At 43.8% G+C, this 22,209-nt stretch overlaps 1 long non-coding RNA gene across 1 annotated transcript in view; it reads left to right on the forward strand.

Annotated features, from left to right (window-relative positions):
- Window positions 1–20,101, forward strand: part of LOC127598246 (uncharacterized) — a 28,520-nt gene extending 8,419 nt beyond the window's left edge. The window contains exons 2-5 of the long non-coding RNA XR_007961881.1: window positions 1,055–1,191; window positions 11,550–11,674; window positions 18,852–19,020; window positions 19,190–20,101. This is a non-coding gene — a long non-coding RNA (uncharacterized LOC127598246). The remainder of the gene's footprint in view (window positions 1–1,054; window positions 1,192–11,549; window positions 11,675–18,851; window positions 19,021–19,189) is intronic.
- Window positions 20,102–22,209: the final 2,108 nt, after the last annotated feature.

Raw genomic sequence — 22,209 nt, forward strand, 5'->3', positions numbered from 1 at the left:
TCAAGTAAACACTGCCAGTGGGGTAACAATCTGGTAGTTGTCGCAGGAAGGTAATGTTAAACTAGCATCATGGAACCTTTATCCTGTCGACAGTATGGAAATATATTAATGTGGAAAGCAGAGACAGTGCACCAGTGACTTGAAATAAGATAAGATAAGATATCCTTTATTTGTCCCACACTGGGGAAATTTACAGCCTCCAGTAGCAAGAATGTGTAGGTAGAAAGAAGAAAAAAACAACAAACACCGTTCAATTAAGTGCAATATAAACACAAAATGGATAAATCACAATGCTATTTACAATTGTCTTTCACATCATTTGGCAAATGTGCGCAAATGGAACATTTTGCGTGGTGCAAAGGATAGCGCTGCATTATACACGACAAATTTAAAACGGCACCTGAAAAACTGTTGCTCCCCCTCAATTAAAGGATTGAAATGTTTTACTCCACTGGACTAGTACTGTTCAAAAAAAATTTTTTTGAATGAAAATGAGATTTTTTGTTCTCCTGAATACATGAATGTAAAGTATTAAGCGGTATGAAGTGTGAAAGTGACAATGATGTCAAAAGTGTTGTGAGCGACAGGCTGGGACATCAGACCAAAGATTTATACACTGAGGGAATATGGAAGCTTGTGCACAGATGGCAAAAGTATGTGACAGTGCTTATATATATATATTTTTTCCAGGTCCTGACATTTACTGATAATTTCTAATCTCACAAAACTCATTAACAAACAAAACAGGCTCAATGTACATCAATCACATCCATGTACTCTTTGCTTATGTTTGTTGATTGACATCCGCCTTCCCATGCCGCCGCTCAGCCTCTCACAGCTTAGCATGTTGCGGAATGTGGCTTGACACTAAAGGCAGAACAGGTCTTAATGAGCCACGCGCACACACCCTCGAGGCTGAAGGGCGCCACCACTTCATGTAACAGACAATCATCATTATTACTATCGCCATTTTTTTTCTTTTGCTCTTTCATTTTTCACACAGCTGCCAAACCATTAGCACAAAATGTCCTAAGTGATCAACATGTGCTTGCAGGCGGTGGCTTCCCACAAGACCGCGCCGAGGTAAAATGCTGCAGGTGTGAGCATTCTTTGGCGCACCGAGGAGGGATGCAAGGAGCGGTCCTACGAGGCCTGACAACACCTACACCTCTGAGGCTCAAGTTTTCTTCGGTAAGGATTACACACTAATTATAAAACGCAGAAAATCTGTCTTTACTTCTATTGCAACTCACAAATAGCAGGCACGCTGCTCTTGATCTGACCTCTGAGAAGGATAATCCAGAGGCTTGTTACACCTCTTTAGGACGTAATTGCTTGTTGTCACAGAATAGGAATTTTCCCTCTTTTTTTTTTCTTCACACAAGGACCATAACAGCCAACAGCATCAATCTTCTTTGTGAAGGAACTCATCAACCTAAAAGGGCGGATCAGTAATCCGGCAGATGAAAGATAGGAGGAAATCCGTGTGAGCCAACTCAGCCACATATAGATAGAGAGATGAGATCGAGAGATGAGTAGCTTGTGGTGGAATTCTTTGTTTGTTTCTGGGCGGCGCCCCACCGCGCTGTTTGGCCTGGAGCGGAGAGGCAAGCAGGGTGCAGCAGGCTTAACCAACGTGGCCGCTGCGCTGCTTTGCCTGGCAGGCAGTTCGGAAGGGGTGTCACCCTCTGGGTGTCAACCCCTACTCGCCCTGAGCCACTGCTCCGTTCACCCGCAGAGTGGCGGCAAAGCATTTCAGGAGTGAGCAGCTGTTGGCTGTTTTCTTGCTCATGGCGTTCGTGTCCCCAAGTTTAACAGCTGACAAACGCCCTTTCAGCCCTGGTTGCTTCAATGCCGCGAGGAGGCAATTACAATTTTATGATGTCATCCTGTCAACTGGCAACCTGTGGCTGTGATTTTGTATTCAGGCAAAACGGGTCCCGGCAAATCCAGCAGCTGTTGCCGAGGTGAAGAAGTTCAATTATTTCACATTTTTATTGAACGCAGGTGAATTGCTTTCTTTGTGAAAGTGTTAGGTGCAGTATAAGTCATTCGACTGCTGTTCTCTTCATGGTGAGCATTTGTCAGATTTTGCTCTTTCACCAGTTGCCATAGAATTGAGTCAGAATAGGCATTTGACAATTATGTTTTCCATCAGTTATTTATAGGACAGGATCATTTTCGATGAACTGTTCTGAGGTTTGAACTCCTGGTTGAATGAAATCGCATACTCAGTTTAAATGCAGAACTTTTATTATTTATCATTTTATCTGGGGTTTTATTGTTCTTGTTTTGATTAAAGTGTGTTATTGAGATGTGGATGCAGCTCAACATTTTCTCTGAACCGCGCAGACATTGACACTGAATCAACAGAACCACTCCAGTTTGCCTTGATGGTCTCAAGATGCGGTTAGTCAAAGCATAGTTGCGTGCAGCCAACACAATCCTGAACAATTCGTCATTATCAATTAGTATGGCCATCTCTAATAATCAAAATGTGATGGGATAGGTTGAAGGGCACAAATGATTGGACACAACATATTCTACCTAGCAACATCTACTGACCAAGAGAGCAGTGCAGTTGAAATACAAATTGGAAGTGTGTGTGTGGTGGGGGAGCATCAAACAGTCAAAGTGAGCCGTGTTCTTTCCTGGTATGGAGCCTTTCCTAAGTGGTTGGCGGCCCATCAATTCGTTTCATGTCAAGTTTCTGTCGGGCTCTTTTTCCCAATGACCATTCTTTCAAATCATTGTTCTAAAAATCCCACTCTACACAGTGGAGCTTTTGAAGAGGAGCTTTTTGATATCTGAGATGAAGGCAACCCCCCGCAGCAGGCGAGTGTAACCTTATTTCACGCCGCCTCTCAAATAGTGGCGAGAATTTGTGAGGCAGTTAGTGGCCGTCATTAATAACGACCCTGGCTGGCTTGACAGTTGTTGATTGGAATGAAGAGCAGTGCTACCAGCAGACAGCTACAAATTTCCTTGATAGCCACGTCTCCATTACTAGGGCGTCAGATGCCAGGACAGCAGTAATCAGAGAAGAGAGAAAACACTCTTTCGCACCACAGACACCTTCCTGTTGCCTTTACTGTAAGGAAGCATGAACACAACAACTAGCACATAAACACATGCGGTCTGTGCAACAGATATAATTTTCCCTCGAACTGAACATCTGTTGGCTTTTCTGAAGGCTGTTATTAAAGAGGCAGCCCAAGCTGGTTTTGACCTCTTTTGACCCTGTGTCGATTGTCAATTATTAATCCCCTCCCCCCTCCACTCTTCCGCCTTTTCTTTGATGTGCACACACTCGCTGCTGACAACGAGGCACTCTAAATCGGCCATGCCAGTGGACCGTCAGAAAAGAAGTTGCATTTTCAGGGCGTAGGCATCGGGAACTGGCTAACTGCATGTCTCAACTGCGCTGGATAAACCAATAATGCAGACCTTGCAGCCTTAAATGTGACAACAGTGATATTATCTAAAAATGACAGACGAGTTTGTTTTTAGCAAATGGATGTCATTTTGTTGGTTATGTTTTGAAACCCAAAGGTCCAAGATAGGAAAAGGTTGTGTCCTTAAATGGTTCACCATTGAACCGAATCACAAGGCACAATATTTCTGTCCAATATGGGAAGAAAACCACAATGTCTAACCGTCTACCGTGTTATTAGCTCTAATGTCCCAGTCAGGGGAGGCTGTTTACTCTCCAGTGCCCACAAATCACATCTCTATACACACAGGAATGTTGCTTCGCAGCACACGCCGTAATTACAATTACCCTGAAATGTATTCGGTCAAACTAATTATAAGTACATAAGTGTCATTTTTAGAAGCTGGAAAGTGGCACTGGATCGAGTGCTGTGACATTGTGACTTTTTTTTCCTGCACAATGCCAAAGAGTAAGGAGCCGAATAAAGAAATGTCTTCCTGGAACACATACACACTGATTACATTTAAATGAGTTGCTGTAGTGTAATGTAGTGATTTAACAAAAATAAAGATGGGTCATTCTCACAGAGCAGCTCAACATAAATAGCAGGAATGAGCATGTTGTACATTCTTGGATAATATGCTGATCATGAAACTATTTTTTTCAGTGAATAGTGCACACGATTCACTCCTCTTTGTTTTCAAATCTCTGAATAATCTCGCGCCACCTTACCTCTCTGAGCTCATACGCCCCTACACCCCTGCCCGGCGCCTCAGGTCTGTGAACCAGTCTTTGCTAGACGTACCAAGAACTAAACTGAGGCTCAGAGGGGATCGAGCCTTTTCTGTTGCTGGTCCATCTCTGGAATGACCTCCCACTGAACATTCGGCAAGCCTCCTCGCTGCCCATCTTTAAATCCCTCCTCAAAACTCACTTGTATTCTTTGGCGTTTGACTCAGCATGACTTAGATTTGCTATTGGTTTTACTGCTTGGTGCTTTCTACCGCCTTATTACTTATTACTTATTACTGATTCGTCTTACTGTTTATTGTATATGTTAAATCGCTCCATGTACAGCACTTTGTATGCAGCGATGGCTGTTTGAAAGTGCTCTATAAATACTGTTGACTTGACTTGACTTGACTTGACGATATTGCATCATTGTTTGGCATCAGCTGAAAATAAATGATCTAAAATAGAAAATTTAAGTACTACTGGACGCAACTACCAATTCTAAGGACTATCTTTTGCTCCCAGTTTTGTCTCAAACATTGTGCCGCTTTTGCTTGGACTTGCAAGCAAAACTTGGAGATGCAAGCTTTATATGGGCAGTGAATTCAATTCACTTTACAACAAGCAGCAGTTTGACAGTATTTTTTTTTTTTTTTTCCCAAGATGGTGCCCGAGTAGGCAGCCTTCGGCAAGTGCTCTTCAAGAGCCTTGCTTTTTTGTTCTTTTTTGCTGTTTTGTCTTTTGTTTTGTCACATGTTGTTTGTTGTTTCATTGTGTGGACCTGATATGGACTGTTTTCAGCGCTTTTTGGCCACGACATTCGTCAAAGGAGCAGTATCTGTGCTTGGTGGTTGCGCCTTCTCGGCAGCACGCCTGTACCAGCACAGATTTTGATCGGGAGGAATGTCGGCGCCATTGACTGTCTGTGCTGGACAGACCTGGGGCGCTTGTGTTTTTTGCGCCAGTAATGGGCAGCATTTTTCACAACCCCGATTTGTTCAGTGGCTATGTCGGCGCTGTTGGACAGTCGGCGTTGGTGTGGCTGGATGGATGGCCGCTGAAGTTGAGGATGAGGAGAGAGGAGCGTTGGCGAAGAGCGCCGATGCGTATTTGGAACCGTGAGTCGCCGCTTGGAATTAAAATGGATTTCCATGGGACAGGAGAAGTGAACCAATCTCTTTTTTCGTCAATGGATGCTACAGCTTCTTGTTGACTTTGAAACTTAGCTTGCAGCCGACGTGTGCACATTTTGAGCATGACGTCTCTAATCCACTGGTCAAAAGAAACTTTGATTCTCTCCTCTTTCATCTCAAACTGCTTCAAACAACAAAGCGTGTGACGGAAAAGTGGTTAGGACTGCACGACTGTCCGTGTTTTATGTTATGTGTTGTGTTTATTATTTTACTTTATGTTAACTGTTTTGTTAAGCGCTTTGTTACAGCTGCCGCTGTTGTGAAAGCGCTATATAAATCAGCATGTATTGTATTGTATTGTATTAAAACAAGAGCCTTCGACTCCCCCATGAAGTTTACAATCAAACTCCACCCCCCCAAAAAAAGAAAAGAATGATGTAGTGTATTTTAAACAACCACATAACCATTAACACCTGCTAGCTTCATGCTAACGCATAAACGGGCAAATAAATTCCATCCATGAGGCAATACTATTATAAGCAACAATGATTTGAACATAAATATTACAATTTAACAATACTCACAGACATATATTCTTTGTCATTTGGGAAAAACAACTAGTATTACTGCAGTTAACTGAGTCACTTCTGTCACGTTGTTCCCGAAGCGATAGACAGATCGCTTCGTGCACAACAAAAATAAGGAAGTGGATCCCCGAGATAGCAGACAGAAAATGAGATCTTGTCAAAGAACAAAAAGAGTCTTTAATACGAAACACAAAATACCCGACAGGAAGAATAACAAAAAGCGCTGGTCAAATAAGGACCAGGGGAAAAATAAGGTAACAACAGAAAACGCTTGCGGAAAACAAAAAAACGCGAGGAGGGCCTGAATTGGCGGAAATACGATAAATACAAAATCTTAGAGGCAAAACGCGAATCACAAGAGTATCGGCCGTAAGGCAAAAAGGCAACGAGTCAAATAACAAATAGCGAAATAGAGCACGAGAGCAATATGGCACGGCGTGGAATTTTCCGGCAGAGAGTAAACTGCCGGAGTCTCCTAATAAAGGAAGAATAATCATCCCGAATGAATAACAGGTGTGCAGTCGGCGTGGAGAAAGCCCGCCCCCTGCAGGTAGACACGGGACGTGACAACTTCCAGTAGATGTGAAACTGTTCTTTGTTTGTGTCTGTATTGTACTCTCCTGATGGCCAAGTCCCACACACCAAAAGAAGCTGCCATGAAATATTTACATTTTATCGAAATACTTATTTTGACAAAGTCAATGATTAAAGAGTGATATTTTCATGATTAAAAAGCACATTAATAAACTTTTGGATGTTTTTTGCGGGGGTAGGAATGCATTAATGGCATTTCCATTCATTCAATGGGCAAAGAGAACGGGGAATGATTTGAAAGAGAATGCGATGCTATTTACAAGATTAAAGTGGGGGTGAGGGGGGTGGGATCCACTGCCAGCTAAGAATCACACCGAGGGGAGTTGTTACTGCGCGAATGCAGTGTCGTCTTTTTTTCTTTTTTCCTTTTTTATTACTCTAGGGCAGCATAAAGAGCCTGAAAGTCATCAAACACTGTTCATGCTGTCCCATTAGTGCCATGCTAAAATGGTGGATGGTAGTCATGCATGCCAGTTAGTATCTGTTCATAAATGATGTCACAATATACTGTGGCAAAATATCATAGAAGTGGGAAGCTCACATTTTTTGAGTGCCTCACGACACACACACAGCTCGCATAGCGGTCTTGATGTTGTGAGAGAAATATCCATTCATAAATACAATACAGTAAAACTAAATATTCAGCCTCAACTTGGATACCAAGTGGTAAACGTCCATGGTCGCTCTTACTCCAGAACCGTTTGTATATTTTTCTTCTTGTTAAAGCCAGACCTGCTTTTCCAAAAAGTCAAAGAAAAAGCAAAACCCCCATGACTGATCAAATTCTTTGCATGTGCGATACCATGCAGGAACCCAGAAGATCATTTCAATAGCCTACTTCTTTTTTTTTTTTCTTCACTGTACTCCACTAAAGTAAGTGTCATTCAACGTTCAATGTTCCACGGTACCTAGTGAATATTTAGTACCAAGTTTTACTGATAGCTGGTCTATTTCGGAGATTCATCCTCTCATCTCCTACCAACTGAGTAAACAAACAAGCCCACAATGCACATCAATCCCCTGCAAGTACTTAAGAGTTGACATGGACACACATGCATAAAGACTGCAGAGCCGCCACAGGAGGTGGCAGACAATCAAGAACGGGAGGCTTCATTTTATAGCTGCCGCTTCCTTGTCAGCTTTACTCCTGGCAGCAATAAAACACTCCATAATAAAAGCCACAATCCCGGGGAAGCAGCAGGACTGCAGCTATAGATAATCTACTCAGCTCACACGCCTCGCATTGCGTTTGCATTTCCTGTCCAGAAATTCATCATGCGGGTTTACTTGAGGTTTTTCTGGTTTGAAGCATAATGAAAAGCGGCGAGACAAAGCTTATCTGCTGGATCCACGTGGGCGAAGCAGTATTGTGACCTTCGCTACCTGTGAGAGAACAAGCTGCTTAATTAGTAGCTTGCGCGTTGTCCAAACATGATGTCTGGAGAGACGACTTAATTGAACCTCCAGGTAAAAACTAATAAGGGAATATCTGTTGTTATTATTATGTTAATTTAAACGGGAATAACTGAATCACATTACCGATATTACTACAATTCTACAATACAATACGTACAATAGAAGTTATTTAAAATATTATTATTTATAGAAAAAAAGCCACTGCAATTTATATCTGTCCTTAAATAAGAAATGGTGAAATTCCAGCAAAATTCTTGATCAAGTTTGTCCCATTTGGAGCTCCCTCCTGTCTCTCTCAACTTCTCATATTTGAAAGAGAGATTTTTTTCTCTCTCTCTTTGACCTGCTTTAAAAATAGTCTGGGCTGACATTCGTAAATATTTATTCTTGTAAATCTTCAGTGAGTCTGACATTAAACGGAGCGGTGCCCAAATTAAGAAGCAATCCGAAGCTTGCGCTGTCGCTGGACTTCAGAAGTGGAGGAGCGGCTTGGTTATGGTTTTTGATTGAGTGTTTCTGTAACATTTCACCAACGTCAGTCACATAATAAAATGACAAAACAGGAGAGTTTGACACAGCAATATTGTTCCCAAATAAGCTAACAGCTAGCCAAGCGTTTACTATTTCTATACAACTGTTACTTCAAGAACTACTACTCCCAGCCTAGGCTTCCAAAATGCGAGCTGCGCCACCTGTCAGTTGACTACAGGTGTCCTCGGAAGGGGAGCTCACATCTCCGCTAATCCCATTCAGACCCTCAGCTGTTCTTGCCCCCCCTCCCCCCCGCCCCCTCTTTCTTTAGCCTTATAAGGCTGCTCGCACCAGGCTGATCACACCAATCAAGCTTTGATTGAGAGTATTTACACCATCCTCTTGCCCCCACTGTGGCTTTCAGGGAATGCGAGGAATGGCCCGTCCCTCCACGCAGGAAGCAACCCAGCCAAATCAATCAGCGGCGTTGGGTGGAGGACCAGGCCACAGTGCACTTCTTCCCCCTTGGCAGGCTTCCCTGTGGTGGCTCTGATCACGGCACAGTGTTAACAACACATGACCTGGCCTCACAGCCCGCAGTAATTGAGGTTACATCCCAGGCAATACCTTGATGAATAATTAAAAGGGCAGAAACAGAACTCAGAGTGACTCAGAGTGGTCGAATAACGTGCTAGGACTATATTAGGTAATCTATCCACATTTGCCAGTTAGTGTCAACCCAACACATACACACAAAGCTAGTACCTGATTAGCAAACGTGGTGTCATTAAAAAATTGCTTCCTCAAATTATATATATGTGTATATATATATATATATATATATATATATATACCGCATTTTCATGACTATAAGGCACCATTAAAAGTCTAAAATGTTCTCCAAAATGGACAGGACGCCTTATAATGCGGAGCGTCTTTTATATGAGCTGAGTTCCAAAATCTGGCTGAGACACGACACGCTGTTTATATAGAGAAAAGGCGGAAGTGAGGTCGACCAATCAGTGAAGCGCGTCCGTGCACTTATATGTAAATATATGGAGAGAGAGAAAATGTGTACGTGAGTGACGACACGCACGCATGCGGAGAAGAGGTCGGCCAATCAGTGAAGCGCGTCCGTGCACATATATGTAAATATATGAAGAGAGGTGGACGTGAGTGAGGACAGGCACGCAGGGGGTGGGTCCGGCAATGAGTGAAGGGTGGGCGTGTAAGTGGACGCTAAAGGCACACCTCTAGCAAGTACCAGCACCTGTATAAAATGTGAGTACGTGCATTATTGCAAAACAACTTCGGTTTTGGTGTCCAAGAACCCCCGAAAATGAATTCCACAAAGAGACACGCCTACGAAGCGCAATTCAAACGCCAAGCCATCGGTTATGCAGTGAAACATGGGCACGACAAAACTGTCGTTCTTGGTTGTCATGCCAACGGACAGAAACTGCCACTATGGTGATTTTCAAGCGAAAGACGTTGCCGAAAGAAAAGTTTCCAGCCGGCGTCATCGTGAAAGCAAACCAAAAGGGCTGGATGGACGAGGAGAAGATGAGAGAGTGGCTAAGTGAGGTGTATGTTAAGAGACCGGATGGCTTTTTCCATGCCTCGCCGTCACTCTTGATTTGCGACTCCATGCGTGCCCATCTCACACCAACGGTGAAAAACAAAGTCAAGCAAATGAACTCCGAGCTTGCCGTCATTCCCGGAGGCTTGACTAAAGAACTCCAACCGCTGGACATCGGCATCAACCGGGCATTCAAAGTGAAGTTGCGAGCGGCATGGGAAAAATGGATGATCGATGGCGAACACAGCTTCACCAAGAGTGGGAGGCAGCGCTGGGCTAGTTACGCCACAATCTGTGAATGGATTGTGGCTGCTTGGACGAACGTATCTGCTAGTACAGTTGTTCGAGCTTTTGGCAAAGCCGGCATCATTTCTGTGGAGCCACATGACGACGAGTGTGACTCTGACAACGAGAGGGAACCCGGCGGTTTGGATGGATTACCGATACTTGCAAAATTGTTCAATTCGGACACAGAAGATGACGACTTTGACGGCTTTCTGAGTGATGATTGAGCAAAAAACGTGAGTACCTTGTAAATAAAATACACCCGAACTCAGTTCTGCTTTCGTTGCCTTTTTAAAAACATGTTTTAGCTTCGAGCTGTAGCGTATGCTTCAAGCTAACGTGTTAGCGAACGTGTTAGCATGCATGCATGCCGTATGTTTAAGCTGGCGTATGTTTTACCACTGTAAAACTGCGCCCATTAGTACAGTGCGGTCTGTGTATGTGTAAAATACAGAAATGTCACCCATTAATGAGACTGCGCCCAACCGTACGGTGCGTCGAATAGTCGTGAAAATACGGTATATGTGTATATGTATATAATATATTACAGCCCATACAATGGCATTTTTATAACACACTTCAAAATTATACAAACACATTTGAAAACATTAAATATATTGACAGTGAGTGATAAATAAACATGACAAAAATATTGTACAAACAATATAACATTGTCCATATCCCTCTATATCTTGCTTCTTCAAACTAACATAACTTGCCTTCTCACAATATACATCAATAAAATGAATCAAAAGCCGCTGTAGGCGTAAAACGCAGGATGGCCGAGACATTTAATAATCTCGTTCTACTGAACGAAAAATGAGGCTGACCTTGAACTACTTCCTTTTTTCACTCTTCTTCTGTCAAATTTAGTGTTAAAAAACAATAGTGTCCCGCCATCTAGAGGCATACATTATAATTACACCTAACATAAACACCAACATTAATTTGTAACTAGGTTAAAAAAAACTAACAAAATAATAATAATAATAAAATAATGAAACCCGCAATAGAGAACATTTCTGTACTGCAGTGGCGGATGCCTTTGGGAACCTTTGCCTTCAGTGGAGACATCCCCAACTTCATCTACCTGTTAGCTTTGGCCTGTGATTATTTGTTTATCCTTGGGTGCTGTTTTTTTTTTAAATTAGAGGTACACATTGGGGCCATACTTTTTTCACAGATCATTTTCTTATTGTGACGGTTAAAAAAATGTTTTCTTTTTTGACATTGCAAACTTGCCTATTAAATTTAGCAGTATATCACTGGCCGGTGATTGTACTTACACTAGAGCAAACTGATATTTGCATGGTCTGCAGGTGGGGAAAAACGTGGCCTTATCCGCTGACAGGTCCTTGTGCGTCACGTCTCCAGCAGTGAGCAGAGGGGAGCTCCCAGCGCAGCATAATTAAGACCTCTGTCGAAGTGACAGGGTCACTCGGAGGTATGTAGCACAGCAAAGCTTCTCTTCTCAGCTGCTTCCTCTGTGAGCTGTCACGCTTCACGTGTATTTATAGCATCCTAGCAAGCACTCTACTCTCCCCTCTACCTCGCAGACAGATGTCACCTTCAAGCCACCATATCTGTGGCAAAACACAATGCTGTCAGCATCTGAACAAGACACGTGCACGCACACGCGCGCACACACACATACAATAAACAAAAAAATTGGATTCTCAGCACATCATCAATTCTTCATTCACTTTGACTTGTACTCGGCTGGCAGTACTCTAGCATTTCCATTAGACCACATGTGGATAGAGTACAAGATAACATGGTGGAAAGCAGGGATGGGCAACTTAAATGGTACACCACACGTTTCTCAACCAGATGCATGACAATAATGCCATTTCAAATATGGACAAAATACATGTACTTTTGTTTTTTATTGAACCAATGTATATCACAGTATCCTAATGTATTTCATGCTGAATGCATGTCTAAACAATCCAGCCTTCAACGACAAAATGTTTGAACAATCCAAAAATTACCACATACTACGATTTTCCCCCTCGCGCGAGTGCATGAAAAATAGTATTCAAGGACGGCACAAAGCTGCTAAACAGTGAACTCATGGTAAGTGCAAGGGTTGGATTCCAGGCCCCAGCCTCCCTGTGTGAAATTTCTCCCCGTCCTTGCGTGGGTTTTCTCTGGGTTTCCTCCCACATGCCAAAATGGACAGGACGCCTTATAATGCGGAGCGTCTTTTATATGAGCTGAGTTCCAAAATCTGGCTGAGACCCGACACGCTGTTTATATAGAGAAAAGGCGGAAGTGAGGTCGACCAATCAGTGAAGCGCGTCCGTGCACTTATATGTAAATATATGGAGAGAGAGAAAATGTGTACGTGAGTGACGACACGCACGCATGCGGAGAAGAGGTCGGCCAATCAGTGAAGCGCGTCCGTGCACATATATGTAAATATATGAAGAGAGGTGGACCACTCTGAACTGGGTGGTATCAAAATGTATCACCCAGTTCAGAGTGTACCCCGCCCACTGCCCGAAGATAGCTGGAATAGCCTCCAGCATGCCTGCGACCCTCGTGTGGATAAGCGGTTTCGAAAATGGATGGACGGATGTCTGGTGGGTTGGTGGGTTCTGACGTCAAGTTTTGTGGATTGTTCATTATGAAGTGCAATGTGACATTTTGCCTTCCGTATTCATAATTGCTCCTTAAACAAGCAACAATTTTATTTTTTGAATATTACAGATTGCCCCGATTTTCAGTAGGATATCCAAATGCCTAATTATTTTATAGATGGAGTCCTAAAAACAAGACAGTGAGCTAGTGGGCCATTGAAATTCAGTGGTTAAAAAAAAGATATATAAATCATTTAAGGATTATTTTTTTTTTTATATTGCAAATAATTGAATCCCCGAGTGCCGAACTGTGAGTATGCGGGGCTCCGTTGCAATAGAGGAAGCGTTTATATTTCCGTAAAGTCAACATTTTGAAAGAAAAATGCGAAAAGATGCAAATGGGAGCTTTCTTGCTGCACAATTTGAAAAAAATTGTTCAAGGATGGTCATTATTTCGCAAACAGTGAAACGTCACTTCAAATCCCACTTGATGCCCGCACATTTTGCTTGAAAGTAATCCAACATGCACAATGATTCTCTACTCGTTTTGGGGGAATGAGGGTGGAAAAACAGGCTCCAGCTAGTACACGAGGCCTCCATTTTTCTTCCCCTTTCTTATTATTTAAATCAATACTGATGCCTAAAGCTACAAGTATGAGTCTTTTAATTTGAGTCCTTCACTAAATACTTCATTTCACTGCTTTCTAATCCTTGTGTGTTGTAAACAAGGCAAACAAGGCCTCATGGCGCACAACACATAGACTCTCCAACTCATTTGAATTTCAACACCAAAATATATTTAGAGAATAAACACGGGGAACAGCATAAACTGTGTGTGTGCGCGCGCGCGCGTGTGTGTGTATGATGTAGTAGTTGACTGTGTCGGTGCCTCAGATAAGAGACTCTGTGTAGTCAGCCTAGCTGAACTGAATGTGTTGACATGGCTTTAATTCAGTTTGATACCAGACACCAGCAGTCCGTCTGAGCCTGTGAGTGCAGGGGTGTTAAACTCTCAAAAGATACACACTCAAAATACACAGCTACCAAGCCTGACTGGCCAGCAGGGTTTGAAATAACTTTTACGAGTGCGGCCTTCATACACCTTCCGCACTTGCACCCGTTAGCGATATAAATTACTCATACATATCAAAGAACCACTTCATTGAGGAGAAGCCATTTGCTATCGAGACCTGGAAGATATTATTGCGATATGTGGTCGGAATCGTATTAGTCTCTCTGCGATGCTCCTTTGCCGTTTGTCAAAGGAGCCATAAAGTTCAGTAGCAACGTACAAAGACATTATCATCTTTTATAGCGACGTGATGCAATTTATAAATGTGGCAACGATTTGATCCCTTAACCTTTAACAGGTTGCTAATGTGTCAGGGCATCTGGCTTGTGGTGTGCTCTCTAGGCGTCGGTAACAGAGCCTGAGCCTGTGGGTGAAGTGTTGGTTACTCAATATCAACATTCCTTGCAGGCCAGCGGCCTGCCTCTGCCAAAGTGGACTTCTTTTACTGCCACGGTGGCGATAATCAGCCGATACTGGCTGTTGTGTGGACGTGGCCACGGGGAAGGCTGGGAAGAGCCTTTGAGGATACACGATCGTCCTGTTGGCAAGCACTGCTAACCCCCAGCTGCCACGGTGAGTCCTCCGTCACGGGGCGCATGATGGGGCGACCGATGGGCTTAAGGGGAGTGGCAACAGGATCCTGCGAGGACAAGTGGGAAAACGCAAATATCTATGATCCCCTTTTAATCCCCAGCCTAAAAAGGGACACTTGTCCATGAGGTAACCAATGGGAGAGCCTCAATAAAGCCCCCCCCCCCACTCCCCACGTGCTGAGGCAGTGTCTGCACAAGAGCCCTCCGTGACCACGGGATCAACTAACAATCAGGTGCGACATTGTTTAAGTACGTTAGCTCAGATTAGACCACCACTGGGAAATGTCACAGTCGCCTTCCATATACAGTATGTCCTCCCCATTGTACACACAAACAAACAGCGTGTACACACACAGTGCAACATTTATTCAACTGTACTGTATATAAGACACGATTAGAAACACAATTAAAATTAAATGCACATGATCTACAAATGGCGACAGCCCTCCCTAATCTAGGGCCCTGGGTGAGGGTTTATATGATAGGGAAGTTGAACAGTATTGTTTTTAACATTGTCTCTGTGCTTCTCCGACGCATCGCGCCAATGGAGTGCAGCCCAGCCACATTTCTGGCAGTGGCTCGGTACATTCTGGGCTCCGGCATCCACGTTGAGAGGCTTTTCTGGCTGTAAGAGTGACAAAATATGTCCCACACTTTCATTAAATATATGAGACAGACTGTTGGACATCAGCATGTGCAGTACATGTGTGATAAAATGTTTGTTGGCGATAGGAAGACAAACGGTAACATCTCTCGTGTGAGCGCACACACCAGCTGCCTGAGTCGGCGATAAATGTGTGCGTGGTCACTCCAAATGCGACGCGTGCAATGCCGAGATGTGCAACAGATTCCTTCAGTTCTTTATTGATAAGGTCTCTACAGCTAGGATTCCGGTCCCAAATACCGCATCTGACCCCTCTGTCCATGTTCCATGTTCAGCTGTCCTAAATTCTTTTGATACTGTGACCTTGGCGCTTTTGGAGGATGTAGTTCGCCAGACGAAGCCATCTGGCTCCCCTTGCGACTCTCTTCCCCCACGCTTCTTTCAGGAGGTTCTCCCGAGTGTTGGTGCATCGGTCTTGGATATCATCAACAGCAGCCTTTCTTCTGGTGTAGTTCCCCAACAGTTTAAACATGCTGTGGTCCAACCCTTGATCAAGAAACCTGGTCTTGGGCGTTTGACTCAGCATGACTTAGATTTGCTCTTGATTTTACTGCTTGGTGCTTTCTACCGCCTTATTACTTATTACTTATTACTGATTCGTCTTACTGTTTATTGTATATGTTAAATCGCTCCATGTACAGCACTTTGTATGCAGCGATGGCTGTTTGAAAGTGCTCTATAAATACTGTTGACTTGACTTGACTTGACTTGACTTCTTGTACATGGATTTGAAAGGGAATATGCACATTCAGCTATATTTTAATGAGTAATCAGTGATAATTATTGCGTTGGGGAAAAAATCTGTGGAAAGCATGGGCCATAGAACTAAAATGTGTCATAATATAGTCATGACATTTTGTCTTTTCACTACTCACGTACAGAGATCGCTCCCGTGCATGTATGCTATTATTTAAGATAGCATACGTTTTACCATGCCTGCGTTCAATAATACAATGCATTTTGTGTATGTGTTCAATACCGTAATAGAACCCGTAAACGACACTACACTTTTTAATACGGTGCGCCATGTGGTCGGGAAAATACGGTGTGCAAAAGTTAAACAAAAGTAGTTATGAATAGTATAAAAAAAGAAAAAAAAGAACCTGGAACCCACGATGGAGGGGGATTTTACTATACCATTGCTTTGGTTTGGTCTGGACTCACAATGAAGTATGAAATATGATTGATGAAAACAAATAACTGAGAGACATCATTCAAAAAGTAATATTCCGAAGGCTCATTTTGCAGATCCCAAGCCAACATTCCCCCTCAGTCGCTGAACGACACCCAGTGACACACTGTCGCATACTCTGACAGTCAATTTCAAGTGCTGAGGTGGAGAACGGTGATGTATGCATATCCGCTCACGTCCTGCAGTTAAATTACCGGTGAAGAGGCCTAAAGAGCAGTGCTCTCAGCCTCTCGCTGCCTCGCCCCCTCTCATCTTGTGAATTAACTCTCACATCACCTTTGATGAAAAAAAAAAAAATTGGGAAGTTTTATCATCATTTCTTCACAGTGAATTCTAAGAGGGGAGCTCCCATATCAACACTTATGCACTCGCGCCTTCTGTATCATTACCTCCGCCAAGAAGAAGATGTGATTCCTACTGCTTGATATACGGCCAGGGTGTACCTTGCCTTCTTGCCTAATCACTTGGGGGAGGGGGGGTGCTCAATTTACTGCCACCTTGCATGGGACGGGCCGTGTAGACAATGTGTGGATGTGCGATCGACATGCACTGCAGACATGACGGAATCAGTCACATCAACTGGTTCAAATTACCGTGGCGGGTTCGACTGCAGTCCTGAGTCGCCACGGTGTTGCTAACTGCTAACATGTCCGCGGCCAGACAAAGATACAGCTGAGAGAGCAAATTGATTGCAACGAATTGAGCGTTTTATTGAAAGCATTTCTCTTTGGCCTTTATTTAACCACCTCCAGTCACGATTCCAGCGAGTATTTCAGTGCAGTTCTTGAAGTTTAGCATTTCAGAGGGTAAGCCATGATCCTCAAATGTCAACAGATGGCAGAAACTGTGCCAGCTATTCAAGTACCGTGACATCAGACCAGGGTGCCAATCTGCCAATGAATTCAACAAACTGGAGGACTGTATCCAGTGTACAGCTAGCCTTGACATCTTTCAACAGCCATGTGTAAGGTTTCATGTTTCTAATAACTTCACATCACCCCGCTGGTATGGTGACGAAAAAGTAATGGTACAGAATTGGTCTCCTGCTGTGCGGCATCATGACTGGTTTGTGGAAACTGGAATTAAGCAAAAATTAAATCCAAAGGTGAAGTAAATCATGAAACGCGACCTTGATACACTCTGACCTTTTTTTATTTTATTTAGTTTTTTTTACATGAGGCTAGTCCTCAAGGCTCAAACTTTTCTTTAACCCCGCTATTTCACCCAGGTTTTCATTCATGATTAATCTAAACCTTTAAATCAGGAGCAAATTCATTAATCGAATTTATCTGTGGCCCCCAGAGTGAATGTGCAGCAAAAGCACAAGGCCTTGTACTTTTGGGGCCATGGCATCTGTTCCCCTTGTCGGAAATAACGGCTTAGTGCAATGCTTGCTTACCTTCTACTAACCTTAATGTGCTGTCAAAGTAAGTGGTACAGCGCCCATTGTTTCTCCAGTGGCACCGATGGAAAACAGTTCCATGTTGTCCTAAATCCGAATCAAATGTGCTCCTGTTAAATCAAAAGGTGATTTCCCAGTTTAAGCTCATTATGGTCCAGAATGCCGCTGCTCGCCTCTTGACTGGTACTCGTAAGAGGGAGCATATAACTCCTACTCTGGCATCCCTTCACTGGCTCCCCATTCATTTTAGAGTTATTTTCAAGATCCTCCGCTTTGTTTTCAAATCTCTAAATAATCTCGCGCCACCTTACCTCTCTGAGCTCATCCGCCCCTACACACCTGCCCGTCGCCTCAGGTCTGTGGACCAGACATTATTAGAAGTACCAAGAACTAAACTGAGGCTCAGAGGGGATCGAGCCTTTTCTGTTGCTGGTCCCTCTCTCTGGAATGACCTCCCACTGAACATTCGGCAAGCCTCCTCGCTGCCCATCTTTAAAGCCCTCCTCAAAACCCACTTGTATTCTTTGGCGTTCGACTCGGCATGATTTTACTGCTTGGTGCTTTCTACCGCCTTTATTACCATTTCGTCTTACTGTTTATTGTGTATGTTAAATCGCTCCTTGTACAGCACTTTGTATGCAGCGATAGCTGTTTGAAAGTGCTCTATAAATACTGTTGACTTGACTTGACTTATGCGCACATCTCCTTTGGCATAACATTGAAAACCAAATTCCATGGAAAAGATCATGTGAATTGAGCAAGATTGTATCCAAAAAGTCAATGGAGAAGCAAGATTATGTCTTGTATACCAGACCATCATAAATCTTTCGTATTATTACGCCGTTAAGAATTTCAGTCTTCTGAAAATGACAGCACACACCAATATCATAAACACTTCAGTTAACATGGCAGTAAATATGAGAGTACTATTTTCACCCTCTTTTATTAATTATACGATGATGGAATCTGACCGAGATTCGGCGGGGATGGGACAGCAGCATATTATTATCGCCGCTCGTCGAGATGGTAAACACGAGCTACTGTCATGAAACTCGGCTCTTTGTCTGCTCGTGCAAGGTCAGCTCTCATCGATTTATTTATTTTTTTTGTCCGCAGGACAACATCAATTTCGTTCTCTGCCTAATCTTTAGTACCTCATGCACACTGGCAATTATGAGATGAGCCTGACTGAATTAATGAACAGAAGAGAAGATATGAAGTGATGATTTATGAGATGTTCTCCAAAAGGAATTAAGATGATATCTATGTCTTCAGTTCTGGCAAGGTAGGGAGACAATTATCCATCGATGGCCTGCTTAATTAGAATGACTGAGTTCCCACTTGTTCACACGTATGGAAATTGCTGTCTGATTTTTATCCAATTCTGTGCATGCACATAATGATCAAAACTGTCATTTGCCATTATGTTGATGAATGGTACTGCCGCTTTACAGGTTCACAGGCCAGTTTCATGGAGAAGAGAGGAATGGAAGGGAACATTTTCTTAATTGGACACGGAGTGCTGCTAACAATAAGCTATGCATGGCGAGATTTGCCTGGAAGAGCCGCGGCCGGGCTCAGGATTTGCTCGAAGAGGAGTTATAATTGGCCCTAAGATGAGGAGCTCAAGCCAGCTGTAAGTATTCAGACTGTGACAGTGGACTCATATTCGCTTCTCCTCCGTGAAAATGAGCTCAAGATTCACAGCCTCGGGAGACATAATACATGTCACAGCCTACAATAATGGTTAATTTGAAATCATGTAGCACCACCCCACGCCCCCCACACCTCTCTGTCGCCATCTGCCCCTTCTAGTTCACTTCCCCTCTCTCTCCACCATCCCCGTCGCACTGAAATAACCCATTCATCCTAAAAATGGTTTTCATCTTTTCCTGCCTCCACCCCCAGCCCACCCCCGCGCACCATTAGTCCCATCCCCTCCGTGCTCTAACCACCAAATGCATTTCCTAGATTTTCTCAGTCGCAACCATTATCATCCTGGAGCTAATGTTTTAAATTCAATTGCGGCAATCCATATCCAGGCCAAATTACTGTTTCCCGTTTTAAGCGGAGGATTCCCAACACAAGAAAGCACGTCTGTGGAGCAAAGATAAAAGCGACTCGCTCGACATATATGCAAGAATTCCCAAACAGCGCTGCGTTTGTTCATTACATATTCACACAAAACGTCACACAACAATCAACCTCCTCCACCAGCTTTTGAACACACGAAAGCCAATGAGCTCCTGAGCATTCTGATTCATGGACATTTTCCAAAAGTGTACACACACACACACACACACACACACACACACGACCCTCTTTGCTCCCTTTCCAGCTGTAGGAAAACTGCAACTTGGGCTATTAATGTTTCACAACATAGCCTATCCATGTCTCCCCCCCCCCCCCCCCCCCACCACCACACACACACACACCCGAGACCACACCGCCAGAGGGAACGCATCGGAGCGGTTTTGATAGAAGGTTGGGTGTTCAGACACAGACAATATTTCCCCCATCTCCCATGCCTCACTGCTTCACTGCTCTCCAGACTCAATCACATGTGCGCTGTGCTTTCATGAATTAATAACAGGCACTTTGGAGGCCAGGCAGGAACATGGTGACCACATGCTGATGGAAGTTTAATGAGCAGCACGGGGGACTGCATTGCCATGGCACCGGTGGGTCTCTCGGCGCAATAGGCCATGTCCCCGACCCTCCCCGCAGAGGCGCGGTGTTTGGGCTCTCATTACCTAGATAAATATATCTGCCCCGCGGATCAGCCCCACAGGCTTCGCCCGCTTCTTCCTCCTCCTACCCGAGGGATGATATCACGGCCCTGATTACTGTGCCCTGCCCTTGGGAAAATGGCTGGCCTGGAATCACAAGAACACAAACATGGGTCTCAAGTCAGCTCTGTGCTAAATATCAGGCAATGACGGCAGCTGAGCCAGAGCATGACACAGGTTCAGGGTGGTCCGGGCTCAGAACAGGCGCGGCTGCCTTTCCAAATGACACTTACCTGAATTGGATAACATTTAGATGCAGGCAATGACACACAATCATTACAGATGTTAGTGTAGCCAATCGTGGGGAGCGCTGCACCCCACCACCGCTTCGAACGCCCTCTCTCACCTTCTCTTTTCCCGTCACAGCTAATGTCAATCTTCCCCCCTCAACCTCATTCTCTTTCTCCTTTCCTACGCCTGCTCTCAGGGGACGATCTACTGATGAGATTGATTGAAGAGCCACGGCAGACATTGATTTGAGATGGCCGAGGTAGCGGGGCATGGAGCTTCCCGTCTGTCTTAATGACTAGATCAAATGCATCACACCTCGTCGGCTCGCCGGTCCAATATTGATTACGCTCCAGACCAAATCCAATCATTTCGAGTAAAATATATTTTACTCTTCTTTACTTTATATATCTTTACTATATAAATATGTTCCTTTTTGACTTAAATATCTTAGGCTGTGATCCTAACTTTGCAGCGAATACAGTGGAGATTTGACTTTAAACACTCTCAGCTCCCAGATGTCAAAGAGCTAGTCTAGAGAGGCTAACAAATAGCATTGGTGTTGCAGTACAAACCTTGAAATCACGAAAATTTCACAGAAAACAAACGCTGTATCAACATATACAGAAAAATGATATAGTGTAACAATACTCAAAGGTATGTATTCATTCTACCATGCGAAAAAATGTGTTACATTTCTTAGCTTTGCCCCACCATTCTTAATTGTTTTTTCATCAAACCTGTGTGTTATCTGCATGTGTGCGCCACACCGCCCCAAGGCACGGCCAAGGCACAAACAACAGAAGCAGCACATCCTGTAACTCCCGGTCAAGTGAAATGGAATTCCATGGAGTTTCCATGTTTTCCCCATGCCTGCGCGGATTTTCCCCGGGTACTCCGGTTTCCACCCACATTCCAAAAAGATACATAGTATGGAAATGGAACACTCTAAATTGTCCCGTACACGTGATTGTCAGCAGGAATGCTTTGTCCTCTGTGTGCCCTGAAATTGACTGCCAATCAGTTCAAGGTTATACCCCGCCTGATGCCCAAAGACAGCCGGTATAAGCTCCGGCACGCCTGCAACCTCCGTAAGGATAAGCGGTTTGCGAAATGGATGGAAGATGCTCTACTCTGTTGCCGTTTGGCATTTTGTATTACACTCTCTATCTTGTTTACACACTACGCACTAGGGTCTAGTTGAAAATATTATATTATTTGCCGAGACTTAGAATTGAAAAATGCAACCATAAAGAGGCAGGTATTTATGGGATGAAGTGGATCAGCAGATAAAGTCTTCAAACACTTGACATTTTATTGCTAGTGCCGTGCTGTTCATAGTCACAATATTCCAATATTTTAACCACGGAATTCCAACGTGAGATTCCAAATCCAATAAGACTGCAAAGCATCTGAATACGTCCTGCCTAGTGCACAGAGCAAGACACCCACGGCGT

Source organism: Hippocampus zosterae, chromosome 3 (assembly GCF_025434085.1).
Source record: "Hippocampus zosterae strain Florida chromosome 3, ASM2543408v3, whole genome shotgun sequence".
In the NCBI taxonomy this organism is placed as follows: domain Eukaryota; kingdom Metazoa; phylum Chordata; class Actinopteri; order Syngnathiformes; family Syngnathidae; genus Hippocampus; species Hippocampus zosterae.